The sequence below is a fragment of the Heliangelus exortis genome, chromosome 1, assembly GCF_036169615.1.
Source record: "Heliangelus exortis chromosome 1, bHelExo1.hap1, whole genome shotgun sequence".
Lineage (NCBI taxonomy): Eukaryota > Metazoa > Chordata > Aves > Apodiformes > Trochilidae > Heliangelus > Heliangelus exortis.
In genome coordinates this window covers 191,946,275-191,954,423 of record NC_092422.1, presented here as the reverse complement: position 1 = coordinate 191,954,423, position 8,149 = coordinate 191,946,275, and positions in this window count along the sequence as shown.

The following is an 8,149-nucleotide window of genomic DNA, read 5'->3' as shown; positions in this document are numbered from 1 at the left end:
TTGGAAAAAGTCCAGTTTTTTCCAGGTTTGTGGAAGCTACAACCTGCCTGAAACATACTGGAGATGAATCTCTTCCCATTGCCCACTAGACAGCTGGTGGTACCTGTGCTCAGGGCTGGCTGAAATCTGTTCCAGTCAAATAATAACTGGAGCAGCTGAGAGAGCTTTAAACCAGCTTGTCCTGTTGGGTGAAGGTCCCAGGAGAACAAACTCAAAATTGAACCTGTGCAGCAATGAACACCAAGGAAAGGGTTTTTTTATCTTTTACATGGGAGTGCAAGTCCTGTGAATTAAGATCAGAAGAACTGGGAATATATAGGAAAATATGATGTATTTATCTGCTGGAAAGACTGCTGATTTGAATAGATTTAGTGTCTCTACCCGTAACCAGTCTAAAAATAGGTAAAGTGAGAAAAAAAATTTTAAAAGATTAGTGGAGAGGACTTTAGGATTATGGAATGGCTGGGGTTAGAAAGGACTTCAGGAGCTCTCAAGTCAAACCTCCTGGTCAGACTTGGGTCAGCCATGAGAACATACAAGGTTGCTCAAAAAGAGCAGTCTGCAAAAATGGGTCTGGTAAAGCATAAATTACCGTTGCTATAAAAAAAGTGGTTGAAATGGAGATAATTTGTGGAATTGATGGATAGATGGAACAGGAGATGGCCAGAATCTCAGTGCTTTGGATCTCTGTGCAGCTCTGTGGATCACAGGATTGTATGAGAGGCAATGCTCCGGACAAAAAACACCACTTGCATCTGATCTGCATTAGCAGGACTGAGAGTACACAGCAATCAATGAGATAACAAATAGTGCTGTAAAGGCATCCCCACTCAGGTCTTTCAAAGAAAAAATTCAAATCAAGCCTCACAATAAGATGTGCTATTCCATAAGCAACCATCAGTAATGTATGGAGGGGAATTGAGCTGTGATGAGAGGCTTCAGTTCCTCAGCCATGGCTGCTGTATCCATGCAGTTGGCAGCAAAATATCAATGATGATTTGTTTGAGTTTTTTAAAGTAGTTTCAACCATAAATGATATTGTGCTCAATGCAAACGAAGTCTGTTCTGGACTTCATTATGTTGGATAAAGATGAATTTGTCACTGGGCTGGAAGTTAGTGGTTGCCTAAGGATGAATGATCATGACATGATTACATTCAGTACAGCAAACTGAGTACATCCCTGCTGGTCTTCCACACACTGGTGCTTTAAAAGAAAAAAATTTCCAAGGGAGAAAATTCTGAATGAAATTGATTATAAATTAGAAAGTTCTTTATTCATAATTTATTAGGTTATGATAACTCCACAGTGAGGAAAGAGGACACATTTGGCTAAAAGCTTATGCCATCTCAATGGTATTGACAGCAGTTATGGATGTATAGAGAAACAGCAAGAGAAAATGAGAAAAAAAGGTGAAATGGGTTAAATGAAAAGCTATGAAACTCATAAGGTTGTAATAGAGAAGCCATAGACATAGAAGGGCATGGAGGTGACTGTCAGGACTAAGACCAAGTGGAAGAAGCTGAAGGTGTACCAGGAGCAAAGAGCAAAGCCACAGCCCAGGGAACTGGGAACATTTATTGCCACATCCTGGTACTGTTGCTGGTAAAGCAACCCTTGAAAATGGTTCTAATATCAGTCTTTAATTTGAGAATTCCTGCCTTTAGGAACACTTTTCTTGTGTTACTGAAAATTATATAATTTCTAAAAACACGATGTACTTTTCATTCACTAGGTTATTTCCTTATTATATTTGCTGGAGATAGTTTCAATTCCAATTTTGTTCACCTTCAGTTTACATTCTTATTTCTAAAGCCTTTGGGAATCTTTCAGTGAGTATCCATACACACTGAATTTCATCTCTCACCTCTAGATGATAGGTCTCAATAAATCCATGAGCAGTTGCAGAGGGAAAAGCGCCTTCCCTTTTTCCTCCTCCCCCAAACAGAGCTTCAGAATAAAACATGATCCACAGCACTTTGCAAAGCTCTGCTTTTTGCCAATTTCAATGGCAACTGAAGTTGCAGCTACTATTTCTCCAGTCCTTTGCCAGGTTTTACATCATTTGGAGCAGAAATTTAAAGAATTTGCAGTATATTAATGTTTAAGTATCGGTTTTTCCATTCCAGGTATTCAAAATCTGTCCTGCTGCCCATGTCAGGACATCTTCCCACAACAGTCACATTGCTCAGACAGAAGTTTGAACTATGACAGACATGTCAGCTCAGGTAGTTTTGTGCCTGTCACCTCCAGTGGCACAGGAGGGTGGCCAGATGGGAGCTGAGAAATAGGAATTTGCTTCAGCAAGAGCTGGCAAAATTTCAGCACGTAAAGGTGGGGATAACACGTAGCTCTGCTTCTTCTTCTTCTTTTAAAACAGTTGCTTTAAACCAGTTTCATACCAGCTTCTCTATATGAATTCTTGGTGTGGGCCGTTGCTAGCCTGAGATAAAGTTGGTAATAGCTGCAGGAAAGAGAGAGGTGGACAACAGGTTTTTCTAGATCTGGTTGGTAAACATTTTGGGTCTGTGTTTGAAATGTAACAGGATAATTTGCTTATTTCACCTAAAGATAATGGAATTTGTTTCAAATTTATAGATAACTTAGTTTGTTGGAAACTTCTCTTGTGATCATTTGAAGTGTGTACACTGGGTTATCCTGCACTGAAAGGGAAATTTTAGTTGCAATACCATGGCCACATTAAGGTTATGAGGGCTCAACATGGGCAGTCAACTGCCCCACATACTAACAGGCTACTTAAGATTTTAACAAAGGGAAAATAGCAGAAAAGATACAAAACGTATTTTGGCTGAAAAAAAATATTTAACTAGTAGTATTGTAATTGATGAAAACCAGGAAATCCATCAAAACTACCCATTTCATTCCTTTATGACATTCTAATGGAAAAATATTAGTCCTCCTGTTTTTTACTTTGCATCCCTTGGCAGTCCAGGGAAGGTTAAAGCTCTTCCTCACCCACAGAGCACAGGTTAACTGGATTGAACACAGGCCAATTAACATCTCAAAGAGGGCTCAGCTGGATGCCTGTGTTTTGGGAGAAATAATAGGCCCAGTTTTCTCATCAATAATGTCAACATAAAGCCTGAACTTGCTATTGACATCATGAAATGAACATGAATTCTTGATATAGCATCTATAATTTGAAAATAACGTTGTCTGCAAAAAAAAAAACTTGGAGTGGAGTTCAGGATGTTGAGAGCAAGGTGGAGGGTAAAAAGAAAGCTCAAAATCCTGGACTTTTGAAGAGCAGATTTTGGCATCTTCTAAGATGGGATAAGGTCCTGGAAGTAAGAGTGGCCCAAAAAAGCTGGTTCATTTTCAAGGTTCACCTTCTCCCAGGTCAAAAGAATTCCATCCCAACAAGTTGGGCAAAGATGTCAAGAGATCTGTGTGGATGAACAAGGAGTTCCTCAGCAAATTCAAACAAAAAAGAAGCATGCAGGGGGCTGAAGCAAGGTAATCTGGGAGGAATACAGAAATACTGTCCAGTAATCCAGGGATGTGGATAAGAAAGCAAAAGCTCAGATGGAGTTGATTCTGGGCAGAGATGTAAAAGACAACAAGAAAGGCTTTTTAAACTATACAATTGACAAAAATAATACTAGTGGAAATATGGGCCCATTTCTGAATGAGTCAGGGGACCTTGTTACACAGGACATAGAAAAGATTGAGGAACTGGATGCTGTCTTTGCCTCAGTCTTGAGTAGCAACACCAGCTTTAAGATCTAATGCAGCCCAGGACTCCATTTGTCCTTTTTTCCACAAGGACACAGTATTGGATGATCTTCAACTTGGTGTCCACCAGGACCCTCAGATTCCCCAGGATTGTGTTCATCTGGGTGGGCCCGGTGTGTGCTGGTGCATGGGGTTGTTCCTCCCCATGTTCTGATTTTTTTATTTCTCCTATGAACTTCCCATAAGACCATTTCTCCAGCCTGTTGACATCCTTCTGGATAGCAGCATGATCCTTTAGTATCCAGCAGGTTGAGGAAGGTGATCCTTACTCCCTCCTAAGTGCTGGATGGGGGGCAGCACTGTATTCAGTTCTGAGCTCCTCAGAATAAGAGGTATAGACATACTGGAGAGAGTCCAAAAAAGGCCTACAAAGATGATTCTGGTTCTGAAACATTAATCCTATAAGGAAAGGATGAGAGAGCTGGGACTTCTCATCCTAGACAAGAGAAAATCTTTGGAAAGATACCAGAGCCAGATTCTTTTCAGTGGTGCCCAGTGACAGGACCAGAGGCAATGGGCACAAACTGCAACAGAAGAGGTTCCCTTTGAGCATCACGAAAAACTCTTCTGCTGATTGCCCAGAGGTTGTGTAGTCTCCGTCCTTGGACATATTTGAAAGCCATTTGGACACAGTCCTGAGCAACTGGCTCTAAGTGGTCCTGCCAGAGCAGGGAATTTGGACTGGATGACCTCCAGAGATGAGTTCTTAACCATTCTCTGATTCTGTGAGGAACAAGTAATTCAAGTACTGAAGAGAATTGCTTACATTAGCAATATAGAGTGCATTCTGTTTGGGATTATTTCAACTTTTTTTTTTTTTTTTCTTTCATTCATTTGTGTAGCCATCTAAATGGTCTATAAGGGGAAAAAACCCCAAACTTTCCTAGGAAACTTAGGCATGGTCATGATATGTTTTCTTAAGTAACTGGATAGAAAATAACTAGCAGGAACTGAAACTTCTCATTTGCAGACAAACTACAAACTAAAAGAGTGTAATATAAATCATTTGAACAAACTATAATAAAAAGCTGCAGCACCTTCCCCTCCTGACTTCCCCAAACAGCAACTGAACTCATTCCTGGATGATGAGGAACGTGATTCCATCCTCTAAAAATCTGGTCAGACAGGGGGAGCCATGAAACCTAAGAAGGACCTAAAGGGTGATCAATTGATCTCTCCTTGCCAGACACATCAGGAACCTATGAAAGAAGTAGGTTTCCCAGAGACACTCTATGAGTCTCTATGAGAGTCCAGGCTTGAGGGACCCAACTCATGTTCCGTCCTGTGTGTTCCACAGAAGCATGGATTTGCTGAGGCTGTAACAACTGACCATCCAAATGAGAAAACAAAGCTATTTTCCTTGCTCCTCTGTGGGCCAAGCCATACAATATGCAATTTCCAAGACATCCAGTGTCTAGAGGGCAGTGTAACGTTCTATGAAGCTTGTTGTATTAATCTAACTCTTTTTTGCCATCTTTATTGGTTGGATCCTGTCAGATGAAGCAATGAATGTTTATGCCCGAGGTTTAGAAAGCAATAAAAATGTTTTATTTTCAGCATGGGGACTTGTGCTTGTCTTTATTGGAATCACAGCCTAGGCCTTGTCTGGGAGAAAAATCACTACAGTGCTTGGGCTTCTGTAAATGAGGTCAGCAAGACAGAAAGTGTGACATGAGATTTTAAATATTTTTGAAAGGAAGGAAAGAATCTCTTGTAAACAAACTGTATGTGTTAATATGATCTGGGTATATAAATAATGCAATCTGGGCTACAGTAGCTATTAATGTTTTGAAGGATATAAAAGTTCCATGAAGAAATGTAGGGAAGGATGGAATAGCCACCATGGGAATGAATGAGCACTTATGTGATGCTTTTCTTTAAATCAGTAGTCCTCAGAAATAGAAAACAACATGGAACTGATTTTCCACAAATAAAAGAAGTTTCTTTAGATAATCACAGCAAATAATTGCAATATATAAATAAGGAAAAAAATATATATATTTTCCCTGAATTATGAAAATAACTTCTTAGTGAATTTTTATAAAGAGAAGTTTTATTTTAGAAATTAATTCAATTCCAGCCTTCTACTGATAAAGTAATACTGTTATGTAACTCTCTCCTGTACTTTTTTTGCAGGGCTAACATGTGCCTTTTTTTCTCGAGAGAGCAACAGATTATTTCGATGTGCTCCATGGTGCTTTGTTTAGATATATACACACGCCTGTACATGGATTTGTAGATACTTGTGCCTATGCAAGCAGATAAGCACTTCTAAACAAAGGCTCCAGGGGAGTTACATGCCCAGAATCAGGACACTTAATTGTTTTTTGTGCCTGTAAAAATCTCATGCCAGCTGTTATGGCAAAAAGTCCTCTTCCTGTTTCATCAGCTCTCTCTGCCTTTGTAATAGGAAGGGAAGATAAATCAGTGTTATCTCCAGTGAGCCCAGCAAATCTTGCCCAGCATCAGACATAAACTCAGCCTATGCTGGTGCAGTTCATGCACAGGCTAAAAAGATGCTTCTTCATGCCTTTATATGAAATATGGATGTGACTGCTCTGGCATCTAAAGCATTTTCTATTTCCCTACTTGCATGTCATCATCTCCAGGTCAATAGCAAAGCACATTGTCACAGGTTATCCTGTGCCTCTCCCTCTGTATTTAAAGGATATAGGGGGCACAAGGTAGGTGTTTATGGTTGCTATTTTCAGAATCATGTGTCTGAGTGTAGTTTAATAAAGATCAGTCACAGAAGCTGAAGGTTTATTTCACAATTTTCTTAATTTCATAATTATTCCCTTTTGCTATTTTCTCCATATGTCTCTCTAAGACTTTGGAAATGTTAAATTATTTTCTTTTCAAATAGTACGATATAGGTGATCATTTTTTTAAAGCTTCAGAGGTTCCTTGCTTTTGCTACAGCAACTCTTAAATTTTTGAAGCAGTAGAAGCCATCTGTCTTGGCAGATCATGTTCTTTTACACTGAATGACAAACCAGTATTTCAGTTGATTTAGACTTAAAACAATCTTGGAAAGGAGGGAATTTCATAAAGCTGCCAATTTTTTTGTCTTCTACTTAGTTCCTAGTGTTCTACTCTGTGGATTGCTGGGGTGGTATCTATCCCTCCCAGATGGGAAAGTAGAGCATAGATAACAAATTAGTTTTCTCAGTGTCAAGGAGAAAGACTAAGAGGAATTAACTGAATATCTCCATCTAGTCACTTACCAATAACCATCCTTTTCTCTGGACTTCTGTGATGAACAGAAAAACAGAGGTAAATATTTGAAGAGTCTCTTAAAGACACATACGGATATGGAGCCATTTATTTTCCTTTATCTCCTTGGAAATCATTTGCTAAACACTTTACAGTATGCGTTCAGCATAATTTAATTACTCCTGGATTCATACTTCAGCACTGCATGAGATGGCATTCAGACTGCATAAATGCAGCTGTGGTCCATGTGAAAACATGGCCTTCACAACAAAGCACTTATTAAGGTCATTACCAAAGTTTTTGTTTTCTGGACTATGTTACAGAGGCAGCCCGAACAAAAACCTTTTCATAAGGATTCATAAGGACCTCTTGTTGTTCTCTGTATGACCTGACACCAAAAGAATGGAAATGAAAAGACAGTGTCAGCTTGGGCTTCTCAGTCTGTTGCAGAGCTGGAACAGTTAATGGGTGATATTTTCCCCTCTACCAAATTTGACCCATGACTCTCCTGAATGGAATGAAAGAAGCAGATTGGGGTGTGCAAGTAGCTCTTTTTGAACACGTCTGGCAAATACAAGGAGCTTTTCTTTTCTTTCATTCTTTCCTTTGGGTTAGGAAGGGCAAGCCATGCCTCGGACTACAGAAGTGTTTCTGCTCTGTCAGTGCTGCAGAATGAAGAAACCCTCCTGCTAGGCATTAAAGAGACATTTAGCACAGGGCATAAATGTTTGGCTCATATGCTGTTTAAAATAAACTACAAACACCTTAAAAACAATTAGGATGAGGGGATTTTGGGGAAGACTCTCTGTTCAGAGAGACTAGAAAGATTTCTCCCATAATAAACTATGCCATAATAGCCCTTTTCTGCTAGATGAATAGACACAAAACACATCTTTGTTCATAAGGCTTTTTATTGCAGCAGTTGTCATGAACAAAAACTGAAGGTACTTGAAAATCCATTAAAATCACAATCCGTAATAAGAAAAAAAAATACCATTTCTTAAAAGTTTGGCTCTACAGACTTTGTAAAAGTGAGAAGTTGATGAGACACATTTATGTAATTCAAGATTAATGATTAACTGTTAAAGTGCAGGCATTGTACAGCCAGGGCTGTCGTTCAGCAAAGAAACAAAACCCTTAAATCTCTGCATCTGCTGGATGAAGCCAAGTTCTAAGTT